Source organism: Ostrea edulis, chromosome 8 (assembly GCF_947568905.1).
Source record: "Ostrea edulis chromosome 8, xbOstEdul1.1, whole genome shotgun sequence".
In the NCBI taxonomy this organism is placed as follows: domain Eukaryota; kingdom Metazoa; phylum Mollusca; class Bivalvia; order Ostreida; family Ostreidae; genus Ostrea; species Ostrea edulis.
In genome coordinates this window covers 76,067,396-76,082,348 of record NC_079171.1, presented here as the reverse complement: position 1 = coordinate 76,082,348, position 14,953 = coordinate 76,067,396, and the positions used below count along the sequence as shown (strand labels likewise).

Sequence of the window (14,953 nt, the reverse complement as noted above, 5' to 3'; positions counted from 1 at the left end):
GGACCTAACATGAACCGAATCGAAAATAACCAAACCGTGCTATTCTGATTCGAAACCGAATCGAGCTAACCCTGAGTCGTCCCAGCCCTAATTTTGATCGTGATTCAAGATCAGTACTGTTGACCATAATGGTAAAACTTAAATCATTGGTATAAATAGTGAATCTCTCTTTCTCTGTCAATGATGTGGCTTTTACGAAATGTTATGGCGAGGAGGGTGACAATAAAGTGGACATCAGCTGAGATTCAGCTCGGCTGGATATATGGACTGATGGGCATCCAGTCGAGCCGAATCTCAACCGAGATTACACTGTTACGTTCCAGATTCGGAAGACTTTGGTTACGCATTATCACTGATATATTTTATTAACACAGTCTGAAATGTCACTATAAATCTTTCAATACTTGTTTCTTTATAAAAGCACACATAAAAGACACTGTCAGGTAAAAATTGAGAATTTAGCAAAATTTGACAGAGGAAATTTTGATGAAATTGCTCCACAATAAAAACGATCTATATATTGATTAATTGATTTATTTATTATCAGAGCTACAGGGCAGTGACAGTACTGCATGATCTGCATACTAGAAGTAGAACTGACTTGAAATCGGAGTAGGGTGGGGGTAAAAAAAAATCCATCCATTTATTTGTTTTATTTCTATACAGGTGACTCTCGATGGCTTGAACTTCAATCTCTCGAAGTGAGATCATGGTCCCTATTTTTTTCTCTACATAACAAAGCAAATTTACTATCGATCTCTCGAACGTTCGATCTCTCGAAGAGAAGTTGGGTCCCGTAAAACACATTTCATTGTTTTTCACTCTCGATGTTTTGAAGTGGTGGTCAGTCTATGCGAAAGTTTTTTGGACCACACAGGACATTCAGTCCTATGTAATCAATGAACACACCGGACCAAACCAAATTTTGTCAGACCGAAAAACCTAATGTAAAAAAGTGAAACACGTGAAAATGCAAAACCAAGGAAATCTTATTTATTATACTAGTAATACTATACCAGGGATCCCTCCCGCATAATACTTTAGACGGTCCATATGCTGTTTTAATCACATTCATTTGCGTATTTGGATTTGTGTGATATTTTTTACTTTTATAACAAACAATTAAATGACTCCTTGTCAGAATAGTAAAACTCAAAACCGGACACTGAGACATCGGACATTCCGGACCGGTGTAAAAAATGATGCATCGGACCTGAGGCACTGCACATCGGTCAGGTCCGACGGTCCGATGTCTTTCGCATAGACTGGGTGGTAGTGTATACCCACCGTTACCCAAGCGTTTAATAATTTCCGCTTGGGCCTTACCTGGATTTTGTAGAATGTCGGAGGAGTAATTAGATGTTTACATAGCTGAAACATCGCCCATGCCTCTTTGAGGAGGTGGTCGACACACTTGAGTATATAATTGGCTAATTGGTCACTTTACATCTTGCACTGGGGTTTTGTGTCATGATGATTAAAATTATATATAATCCGACTATGAATAAAATCTATAATTTTTTTTGACGTGACAACGAGAAAGTAAGTTTTATACATAAATTTAGAGATCTACAGACGGTTAAATTTCTCGAATTTGTTTTTTGTGTAAAGTTACTCTAAAACATCGTTTTACTCATTCGTTAGAATATTTGCTTTGGGTAAAGCGACATAACATATTGTGCTCTGTTTAGTTTGCGATAGTAAAGCTTCATCGGAACTTAATTTTGTATGCCTATCTAAGCATGATTAAAGAACAAATAAGTACATAAACTTTAAAATGTTTTTATTAATGCAAAATATGGCTTTTTATTTTGATATCAAATTAACTACCTGACAATATGCAAGAAAACATGTGAAAACGATATCATATGATCTTGTTGGTAAATATTTCTGGATACTGTAAAATCTGAACCATACCGGCGGACCTTCAGTTTCCCAATTTCGTACTCTCAATTTCTCGAAGTTTTGTCAAGTTCCCTTGAACTTCGAGTTATTGAGAGTCACCTGTATTTTGGACCGACGGCTTGAATTTATGAATTTATAAATTTTTTTTGCCCCCCCCCCCCCCCCCGACCCAATTTTTCAAAAATAAAATTCCAGTGAAACAAATAATAAAAAAGTTGGCCTTATTCTATTTTCATCCATTTACTACATCTTGAAAGTTGGAACATCACTGTTTTAGGTCTCTCTCTGTCAGCAACGCCCTTCAGTCAAATTGTCCACAATCCAAACTTGCAGGAAGGACATATGTTGAAGGACTGGTTTGAACACGATAGCCACAACATGGATTTCCAGGGTTACAGGAATGATGGAATGCGAGGGGGTGGTGGAGGTTAGCATGTGTTTGCCTCTAGCGTCAAGATACTAGTAATTAATTCGAGTTGCATGCGTCATTATGAGAATTCAAAGAATGAGATGTTGAACAAGTTGTGAGGAGGATAAAAGCATTATTTGATATCTGATCACCTGTTGTCTGTCGTCTGTCCGTCTGTGAACTCAGGTGACCTATTGCTGGTTGTATCATTCATTAACAATTGAACATTTTTAACTTCTTCATAACTACCATTCCAATTCTTTTCAAATTTGGTATGAAACATCTTTGGGACAAGGAGGACATACATTGTAAATGTCAGGACTCCCGCACCCCTGGGACTTTAGGGGCGGAACAAAAACCTCTATAATTGACCAATTTTCAAATCTTCTCTTCCAAATCCGCACATGTGTAAAACAAAAAAAAACCCAATACTTATCATTTCCATTAGTGGAACTCTTCAAATTAAAGGCGCGTAAAGTCCTGCTACCGGGACAACATAATGTAAACACATTACTTAGGCATACATAATATGAATTATGGTATCGAATACATATTATAAGCGACTGCAAACCACAACACCGATTAAAATTCTAAAGTCAAATTTAGGAATTGATTATTCTTACAAGAAAACAGACGAACTTATTAAACTATGTGAGGAAGAGAAGCTACTAAATTTGCCAAGTCTGACCGATATAAAGCGTCAGTCGCAAGAAGAACTGTGAAGGGAAAAACCTATATGCACATCCAACACAAGAACTTTTCTTGTAATTAATGTGATGAATATGTTTTTAAAGTTATTATGACCAAGTAATCTCGCACTTGCTTGCGAGATTTGAGCATTTTCTTACCAATGACGCACAAGAGTCATCAAAGCGCGATAACTCCAACGAGCTGGTAATGAGAAGTATTGCATAGTGATGTAGAGCAGGAAGGCCTATAAAGAGCTCTACCAAAATTGATCCACAGGTAGAGGTTTTGACCCCAGGGTGGGGCAAAAATTGATAATATATAATATTTATGTGTAAAACACTTAAATAACATCTTCTTTAGTGGTACTGATAATAAATTGGAACTAATTGGGCATTTAGAAGGATCAGATAGCCCTTTACCAAAATTGCAAATTTGAAGATCCCTGTGGTAGGAGTTTTGGTGTCAGGGTTGGACCAAGATATCAGTTATCAAATGTGTGAACAATAGAAAATTTTAACTTCTTCTTAATAACCACTATTCCAATTCTTTTGAAATTTGGTATAAAGCATCTTTGATACAAAGTAGACATAAACTGTAAATTTCAGGACTGCTGCACTCCTGTGACTTTAAGGGCGGGGCCAAAATTGATCAATTTTCAAAAATCTATCTACAACCACAAAATATGTAAGAAAACTAAATGCATGTGATGTAGAGCAGGAAGACCTCTATCAAAATGTAAGTTTTCCGCACTTCTTTTCTCTGTTCTTGCAGATATTTGTTTGATATTTGGTATGTTGCTTTGCTATACCGAGTTACGAAAAATCGAACGTACGGAAATAACTCCGAGAAATAACAACCCACAAGCGAAACCCGTCATTCCTTTGGTGACAATATTCAACAAATTAAACCCTGACATCCGATCTATCATCAACCAATACAAAACAACCCTTGAACAATCCCCAGATACAAAAGATCTAATCAACAGAATTATCATTGCATACAAGAGACCTCCAAATCTAATAAGCATTTTAGTTCACTCCAAATTGTTACGAGAACTGCCACATATGCCTTTTTCTTAGGAATACTACAAAAATCCGGATCACTTCCACAAACAAATCCTAAAATATTAAACACAACCTAGACTTCAACAGCACATCCGTCATTTATGCAATCACGTGCAAAAAATGTTTTATTCAATATATAGGACAAACGGGACATTCGCTCCAAGATCGCATGTACGGACACTTCGCCGAAACCAGAACTGCAAATCAACACAAACCTGTGTCCCAACACTTCACGTCACAAAAAGACATGTCACAATTGAATACGTCACAATCACATTCCATACAGGATATATCTATCATGCTGCTCGTTAAAACAACAAACAACATTAATCATCGTCTTAGAACCGAGGAGGATTTTATACATATTTTTAAAACCATACATCCATCAGGCTTAAACCAGAAATATGCCTATAGTCAAATATACAAAACGGAATTCAGAGAAAACTGAAACAACGGACTTCAAAAGCAGCTGTACCAGATGCGACCGCAAATTCGTCGGGATATCTAACTTAGTAGGCATTTTCAACAATTACGCAATCCCATCGTTACAAGATTATATTGCAACATCTGCCAAAAATCACACTGCCTTTGATATAGTCAAACACCACATCATAAACAGCCACCCGGACACAGAATTTAATGATACTCTCATTTTTAGCCGAGTTGCAACGAAGTTGAACTCGGCTATTGGTTTGGTGATGCGGGCGGGTGGGCATCAACAATTGGTTTCTGGATGATAACTCAAAAAGTTTACAATCTAACCAAATGAAACTCTGATATATTGTTGGATACCAGGTAGGGATGACCCCTATTAATTTTAGAAAAAATGGTCAAAGGTCAAGGTCAAATGACCGAAAATAGAATGAAAATTTTAGAAAAATTTGGTTTCCGGATGATAACTCACAAAGTTTAAATCCAAATCAATTGAAACGCTGATATATTGTTGGATACCAGGTAAGGAAGACCTCTATCAATTTTGGAGAAATATGGTCAAAGGTCAAGGTCGCAGTGACCGAATATAGAATTAAAATTTCAGAAAAATTTGGTTTCCAGATGATAATTCAGAAAGTTTAAATCCGAATCAAATGAAACTTTAATATATCGTTGGACACGAGGTAAGGAAGACCCTATTAATTTTGGAGAAAAATGGTCGAAGGTCAAGGTCACAATGATCGAAAATAGAATGAAAATTTCAGAAAAATTTGGTTTCCGAATGATAACTCAGAAAGTTTAAATCCGAATCAAATGCTATTTAAAGATAGTGTTATGTACCAGGTAAGAACGACCCCTATTGATTTTGCAGAAAATAGGTTAAAGTAACAGTGACCGAAAATATATTTAAAATATCAAAAAAATTTGGTTTTAGGAGGATAACTCGAAATTTTTTACTTTAAATCAAATGAAACTTGGATATATTGTTGGATACCAGCAAAGCAAGGCCCCTATTGATTTTGGAGAAAAAAGGTCAAAGGTCAAGGTCACAGTGACCGAAAATAGATTCAAAACAGATATGGTTTCTGGACAGTAATTCGAAAAGTTTAAAATTGAAAATAGTTCTTCACAATTATAAATATGCCATGTCATTCCTGACTTTACAATGTATCCCATGCAACTCAGCTCGTGCACTTCTGGGTGGATATATTGATTTTTCAAATTTGGTAAGGAATGAAGCATCTGTGGGAAAAGGGGGACAGAAATTGTAAATTTCAGGATTTCTCCACCCCTGGGGTATTGGGGGCGGGGAAAAACTTCCCAAAATTGACAAATTTTCAAACATCTCTACAACCGCACATGCGTAAGAAAAACTAAATGCATAGTGAGCAAGAAAGCCTCCACCAAAATTGTCAATTTCATGATCCCCGGGGTAGGGGTTTTGACCTTAGGGCGGGACAAAAAACACTTAAATAACACCTTCTTTAGTTGTATTGATACTAAATTGAAACTAAATGGATATTTAGAAAGAGCAGGTAGTCCTTTACCAAAATTGTAAATTTCATGATTCCCGGGGTAGGGGTTCTGACCCCAGGGTGGGGCCAAACTTACTATATAGTGGTTATGTGTATAACACTTAAATAATATCTTCTTTAGTGTTATTATACCCCCCGAACGAAGTTCTGGGAGGTATATAGGAATCACTCTGTCCGTTTGTCTGTCTGTGCAGATTCGTGTCCGGGCCATAACTTCTTTAACAAGGTATTAAATTATTACATAATAATTATATTCCCCATAAAGCAATTAAATTTTGATTTCAGCCGTAGTGCATGTTAGTTAGTAAATAAGTACATTAATTTACAAATGTTCTTGCAGAGTGAGGCACTAACTCAGGGTAGTAAGTCTTCATTTCAAGAAAAAAATTTTTTTAACTGTTTTACACCTAACACCATTTTACACTTGATAAACTTTGGGTGTAATCTTATTAATGGAATGTTCTCAGTGTTTATTTGTTTTTGTTTATTATTTTATTGTTTTCAAGTTGTGTTTCATTGTCTGTTAGCCTACTGTAATGTTGGGATATGGGGGTTCATTTTTCTGTTTGTGTTTTTATGTGACGTCACAGAGGGGTTAGTGCCATGCCAGGAATGGCACTAACCCTTAGTGCCATGCCTGGCATGGCACTAACCCTTAGTGCGCATGTCAGTAACCCTTAGTGCCATGCCTGGCATGGAACTAACCCCATCACTTTGTTCCAAGTATTACCGCGATTCAAACTGCATTTCTCAGTTGTTGTAACAGAAAACAGCAATTTCCACAATTGATCATACATCCAGCCCCGTAAGATCTGCAATAGCTCGATATACAAGCCTGGCCTGCCCTCGCACTTCGCAACGTGCACTTGTCTCGGTTATAAGCAACCCGTCGCATAGAGGAGGAATAAACATACCTACACTTCATCATCTCTTCAACTGCGACCATTTGCAACGATTTATAAGAGGCAATGCGACGTTCAAATTCTACAAGGACCAGTACGCCGCAATGTAAACACTCTCTCGATCTGGTATGGCCGCCGCGACCGCGCCTGCTGCAGACTATCTATTTAGCGACGTCACAAATTTAATTCTGACGTAACGTACACTGATTCCCGTACTTTGGTAATATAACGTAGGAAATATCAACACATTAAAATGTTGCGAATTTTAAAGTCATTTATTCACCATTAAGTTCTCCTATATCATGGTAAACACATATCACGGGTGCATATCCCATGGTATTACGGATCAGCGAGAATAATGGATCGAAATCATTAGAGTTTCATGATCCGCCCCTTGATTTAGGCCCGACTTAAAAGCTCAAATTTAGTGTGCAAAGTCTTCAACTTGGAAGCCAGTGTGACGTGTCGTTGATTGTTACGTCATGGTGAACCATCCCTGTATCTTACAATAAATGCTGGCCGAGTTAGAAGGTGCCCCCCCCCCCCCTTTTTTTTTAAAAACAGAACATGGTATATGTATGCGACTGTACGCTGATCCTCTTTGTTATCGTGTATATACAATTATGATGTATGATACAGGCCGCATCATATTTAATGACGATTGGATTAGCTGATAAAACAGTGATTCATGATCACAATTCAGTCATCGCCGATGTCTACATAACTCGGTAATTCTTCAATTTTCCAAGCATCGCATGTATTGTTTTTTATAATAATTAGTCTACTATTTTTTTAATTTGGTATTGATCGCATGTATTGTATATTTATTTTAATGATTTTATTATGTTTAGATATTAATTTATAGAGATTTTTTAAAAAGCGTATTTCATTATATACATGTAATATAAAGTTAGCTTATTTTTATGTATATTCATGAAATCTAATTCTGTGTCATTCTATGATATTAAGTTATATGACCGCAAGAAGAAACGGGCCAACAAGTACATTTTTGAAGAATTTGGCTTGAAGATGGAGTTCACCTCAATGATCGCGGGAATCGCCTGTTTAATCGCAGCATTGTATCAGCCCTTCGACTGATCCTGTGAAGTGCAGGTCCTGGGGAGACTCGTGTACCTGAATGGCATCTAACCTGTGCTGCAGACTATCAAGATCCAGTCAAAACGGCCTTTTTCAAGGCCACCAATATTTTAGAAAAGACACCACTATTACAACTTGCAAGAAAGGAATCAATATTGAAAAGTTATGATAAATTGAAGTACAAACGAATTTATATAGTTTTAATATAATTTGAATAACATTAAAGGCATAGGGTCTATCTTTTATCTCAAAAAATGACATCACAATATTTTGCAAGAACTCCAAAAAAGAAATTTGTAGTATTAATTATGAGTTATCTATTAGCCCTATATAAAAATTTTGTCTGGAGGACAATATATTAAACTTGTACCCCGCTGATTGGTGGCTACATACAAACATAAGAGATGCGAAATCAACAGGGTACCAGTTTAGGCAAATGAGAACAGGGAATTATTTTGTAATTACTATCGTTATCCAATGTGTTTGTAAACATTCTGAAGAACATTGTGTGATTTTCTAGTTATGATCTTAAATTTCGCCACCTTTTTGAAACATGCAAAATTTCACCAATATCTTAGACCCTATGCCTTTAAAATGTAACCAAGACTCCTTATAGTATCAATCATATGTAATTATATTTATTGATTATAATTTTCCTTTAATTTTTGTCTCTTTTAAAAGCCACTATGGGCATATCTCTAAAAACGTTTTTAAGGCGGCCAGAATTTACCTCAAGAATTTTTTACGGTTTTCTAAAATCTTATGAATATTGGGAAATCAGTTAGTAAATACTTTCAATACATATATCATCCCGTGGGGATCCGCGGGTTAGAATAGGTCCTCAGTACCCCCTTGCTTGTCGTAGAAGGCGAATAAATGCGGCGGTCCTTCGTTTGATTCCGCAAAAACCGAGGCTCCATGTCACAGCAGGTGTGGCACGGTAAAGATCCCTCCCTGCTCAAAGGCCTAAGCGCCAGCATAGGCTTAAATTTTGCAGCCCTTCACCGGCAGTGGTGATGTCTCCATATGAGTGAAACATTCTCGAGAGTGACGTTAAACAATATTCAATCAATCAATACATGTATAGTACATTCATATAAGTTGTCTTTGTTGCGGAAATATAGTAAAAGATGGGGCATTTTGAACCATTTTTGTTGTTAGATTCCATGTCTAATGTTGAATATTTCGTAGCATCATGCATAATCATGCATATTATGAAAGACTTTGTATTTATTATATCACCATGCATATGAAGAGGGAGGACTAAGTTTTTAAAACTTGGACCCGAGGCCCGATCACTTTGTAATTATATTACACTAAACACATGTACGTTCAAACTAAGTTAGTATTTAATATATGTATTGAATATGTTATAATTGTGTGTGTGTGCGCGCACTCACTTTATTCTGATAAGTACATTCGTACTATTTGCTATGAATATATCAGCCTAATGGACTATCCCTACTTTAAATATTATTTTAATTCAAAGCGTTCAAGAGAAATGGAAGACAAATCTTCTACATGTACTAGATCACTTCCCCCTCATTTTCTTTCTTCTTTTTTTATGAAATCGTTGTTAGGCTAAGTGGACACATTTGGATATAGCTGTTTCGTAGTAAGCTTACGTTGAAGGTCTTTTTTTTTCAATAATAGAAATATGCAAGAATTTTTACCCCTCTATTCAATGTAAACTGCCGAGAACAGTGATCTTACCACACAATGTCTTGGATAGGAACGAATCACAGGGGTTAAGGCTTTTTGGGGCCCGAAATCTAGATATAGATATCTATATTTATGGTAGCACAGAGTTCGGGTCAAAGCGGGCATAGCGTCCCTGTGCCTGCTTGTTATAAGTAGAAATTATTTCAGTCGAGGCTTTATATCGATCGATGAGACAAGCATTATCTGTGGAAAGCCTGGTGTACCTGTAAAATGCGAAACGAAACCTACCCCTACCCCCCCCCCCCCCCCCCCCCAAATAAAAAAAAAAAAACCCCAAATTATTATAGTTTATTGTGAAAAATATGAAGCGCCACTCCATTTTTCCGGCTTTGTCATTTTCTGGAACCCCCCCCCCCCCCCCATTATCAAAGTAGTTGGTTAAAAGAGAAAAAAAACAACAAACTAAAATACTGAAAACGAATCATATAAATATAATATACTGAAAAAGTATTTGTTTTGTACCCTAAAATATAAAGTCTGATTAAAAGCAAGTCCGATATAAAATGGCTGTGTTAGGGGAAAATTGTTAAGGTAGTACTCTACATCGTCATAATGGCTGACTTCCTTTAAAAACATGGATGAAAAATCGATATCAGCAATATTTGACTTGTCCTTTTCAATTTAAATACCTAACCGAGTAGCGCAGCAGGTTAGAATACCGACTGCAAAAAGAGAAAGAAAGAAAAATAGAGAGGGGGAAAAAAAAAAGAATACCGACTGCTGAACTGTAGGTCGCATGTTCGAGTCCAGCAGGGGTTTTAATTCTTTTCCAGATTATCTTCGACTAAAACTGTATTTGTTTGACAAAATAAAGTAAATGTGAAAAATTTCAACTTCAAAATATTGTACATATTCTTCACTTTTCATCTAGATTAAAATTCTCTGGTGTAGCATACATCCTTAAGAAAATTATTACATATTTTTCAATGTTGTTTCGGGGGAGGGAGGTGGTGGAGATGAAAACCGATTCATTGATTAGGTTCATAAAATCGTCATTTGTTGTGGCAGCCATTAAAACATATAATAAAATTTGTTGAATTATAATTGAAGTCTTTTGCAGTATATCTGTTTCTTACAATATACTATCACAATCGGTGGGAAAAGGAAGGAAAGGGGTAGGGGGTAGGAAATGACAAAGCCGGGAGGCGAGGGTTGGTACCCACAGGCACTTGCTTGATATTTCTCATAATAAATTATGATGATTTTAAGATACATTACATGCATTTGCATGAAGTATATGAAACGGTGGACTCTGAGCATGACTTTCCGTTCTCTCTTTCCTTGTTCATAAGCTCTTTGGTTTTACAAAATGCCGACCTCCTTCCAATATATTTTCCGTGCTCCGTTCCGTTGTCCGTTTAAGTTCTAGACTTACTGCATATTAATAATAATTTCTAACCGAATTGTAATCATATTGCTGACATTTACATGAAAGATTCCTGACATAGTGCAGATTCAAGTTTGTTCAAATCATGGCCCCCGGGGGTATGATGGGGCCACAATAGGGGATCAACGTTTTACATACCAAGATATAGGGAAATATTTAAAAATTTTCTTCTCAAGAACCACTTAGTCAGAAAAGCTGATATTTGCATGAAAGCTTCCTGACTTAATGCTGATTCAAGTTTGTTAAAATCATGCCCCCCCCCCCCCCCCCCCCCCCCCCGGGTGTATGATGGGGCCACAATAGGGGATCAAAGTTTTACATACAAATATATTGGAAAAATCTTTAAAAATCTTCTGAAGAACCAAGAGGCCAGAAAAGCTGAGATTTACACGAAAGCTTCCTGGCATAGTGCATATTCATGTTTGTTCAAATCATGGACCCCGGGGGTTGGATGGGGCCACAATAGGGGATCGAAGTTTTACATGCAAATATATAGGGAAAATCTTTACATTTAGACCTAGAGTTTCAACACGAAAGAGAGGGGAACAAGGACTTAGTATTGGTTTTTAAAAAAAAAAAAGGGGGGGGGGCTATGGCAAAAATCAAGGTCTTTTTTTATGTAAATGTTTTAAATAAAATTAAAATTGACATTGACTTAGTGTAAGGGAGTTATTAATGTGGAAGAAAATAGTAGTACTCAGAAAAAGCTCACTTTTATACAGCCAGTACTTCGTTTGGGAGACTTTATTATCGGCAGATTATAATCATATGTTGTCTTTCTCATTAGAAATACTTCTTTGGGTTTGCTAATATGGTGTAAAAATTAAAAAAAAAATGCATGTTTAGGAAAAGCAGAAAAGGATGTTCCAAGAGAGAGAGAGAGAGAGAGAGAGAGAGAGAGAGAGAGAGAGAGAGAGAGAATATTTTAATCTCGGTTAAGATTCGGCTGGGCTGAATATTTGGACTGACCGAAGCTGAAAGTAAATTTCCAGACATGAATTATGAAGGACTGCTCCGAGATTCGGTGAAGGCGTCAGTCCAAATATTCAGCCGAGCCGAATCTCAACCGAGATTAATATAAGAATATTTGTGCGAAGTGTGTATGTGAGAGAGAGGATGTGTGCGTAGAGAGAAAAATGGAGATGTGTGTGTGTGGCGAAAGAGAGAGAGAGAGGGGGGTGGTGGTAAAACTTCTTTGGAAATTCGAACACACTTTCTCCGTTCTACCCTTAACTCCACATCTAAATGTATGCTGAAAAATGGCACACAAAAGAATGAATGAATGTTAAAGGCGAGCTCAAAGACTTACTGGTTTTAAACAACTTTCAATACTGTAGAAATCGCATTATGGTTACACGATGTTAGTATACTTTTTAGCCGAGTTGCAACGAAGTTGAACTCGTTTTAATTGCTTAAGTGCCAAACCTGCATATCATCATTTTTATTGAATTTCAAAAAGGGGGATGGGGTGTGTGCCCCCCTCCCCTTTCCGGATATCTATGCTGTGTTTAACATATTTTGTATCTCACAAATATTTTATTTAAATAGTAAAATATTTTAAAAATTACAATCAATGCATTTTTTCCCCATATAAAACCATGAAATTCCCTCACCCACTAAATTTAGACCCCAGGTTATGTTTTAAATATTGTAGTAACTAACGTTAACTGTACATTTCCCGCTGTTTACAAATTACTCTATGAATAATTAAGTAACTTGCATGAACAAATTTATTATTCATGGCAGCTGCATATTTAAAAAATAATTCACTTCGTACTGTTGAGTTGTTGGCGGTCTCCAGGTAAACTATCTTCTTTTTACTATATTCAATGTTCATATTCATAATTTTCTTTCCAATCGGGATCGGATGCATCAGTTTCATATTCGTGTCAGATTCATGTTCATCTTCGATTCATGTTCAGAAACATTTCTATTACTGACAGAAAAAAAAACGTTCACAGGTATGTGTATATCTATTACATAACACTTCCTGTCTGCTTCAACACCCCAGACATCGATCGGCGCATGCTTTACCCGTGAAACAGCAAAAGTAACTTTTCTATTGTGTAATTCTTACATCCTGGGTATTGTTATCTTCAATGTTTTATCAATTTTATTAGCATTATTTTTTCTTTCTGAATTACAAATGAAAGAAAATATAACAAATGAATGATGAGGCCAAATTCAACTAATTAGTAAATTATCAACCATTGTCACAAAAAATATTGGGCGGATGGGAGAATTTTATTTTTTTAATTTTTATTTCCCGGGGGAAAAAATCATGACAAAAGGCATCACACAATGTGTTAATCAAGTTAACATTCAAAGAATCCTTGGTAGAAGATGTAAAACCAACATTCTGTGACTTTGAATCATTCACTCAAGTCACTGGGAAGCAAGTTTGTTGGAAATCGTAATTTTTGCGAGGCTCTTTTTTGAGGGGCGGGCGGGATGGGATGATAATCAATCAATTAATTTTAATCAATCTATTTAAAATCAGACTTCTTAGATCCGCACCGAATACTCTGCGTATGGTAGCGATTGTGAGCGTAAATCTTAGGATCTGATTTTAATTAGATTAGATTTTAATTGGGCTTAAATAGGAGATATATTTCAAACCCCATAACTTCTGTAAAATCTAGTGCGGGGGGGGGGGGGGGGGGGGGGGCAATAAAGTTGCACCCACTCCCCACTAAAGTTCCACTAAATCTATCACTTACTAAATATTGTGACCCGATGTAATGGGCAGGCTCGCGCTAAGAAAAGAAACTTAGCCGAGTTTGAGTTATAAGGAAATCTTGGTTATACATTAAAGGCGTCTTCACATTAATATTTCCCTCAAAATTTCTTATAAACCAGCTTTACTTCCCCATAAATACATAATATAGATTCGTGTATGCTTCGATGTATCATTATACATTTGCAATTTATTACATTTCTTGCAAGTTGTAATAGTGGTGTCTTTTCTAAATTATTGGTGGCCTTGAAAAAGGCCGTTTTGACTGGATCTTGATAGTCTGCAGCACAGGTTAGATGCCATTCAGACACATGAGTCTCCCTAGGACCTGCACTTCACAGGATCAGTCGAAGGGCTGATAGAATGCTGTGATAAAACAGGCGATTCCCGCGATCATTGAGGTGAACTCCATCTTCAAGCCAAATTCTTCAAAAATGTACTTGTTGGCCCGTTTCTTCTTGCGGTCATATAACTTAATACCATAGAATGACACAGAATTAGATTTCATGAATATACATAGAAATAAGCTAACTTTATATTGCATGTAGACCTATATAATGAAATACGCTTTTTAAAAAATCTCTATAAATTAATATCTAGATCTAAACATAATAAAATCATTAAAATAAATATACAATACATGCGATCAATACCAAATTATAAAAAATAGTAGACTTATTATTATAAAAAACAATACATGCGATGCTTGGAAAATTGAAGAATTACCGAGTTATGTAGACATCGGTGATGACTGAATTGTGATCATGAATCACTGTTTTATCAGCTAATCCAATCGTCATTAAATATGATGCGGCCTGTATGATACATCATAATTGTATATACACGATAACAAAGAGGATCAGCGTACAGTCGCACACATATACCATGTTCTGTTAAAAAAAAGGGGGGGGGGGCACCTTCTAACTCGGCCAGCATTTATCTTATCAAACTTTTGTAAGATACAGGGATGGTTCACCATGACGTAACAATCAACGACACGTCACACTGGCTTCCAAGTTGAAGACTTTGCACACTAAATTTGAGCTTTTAAGTCGGGCCTAAATCAAGGGGC

At 36.4% G+C, this 14,953-nt stretch overlaps 1 pseudogene; it reads left to right on the top strand.

The window, feature by feature from the left end:
• Positions 1-14,953, top strand: part of LOC125667386 (uncharacterized) — a 115,268-nt pseudogene that overhangs the window by 28,604 nt on the left and 71,711 nt on the right.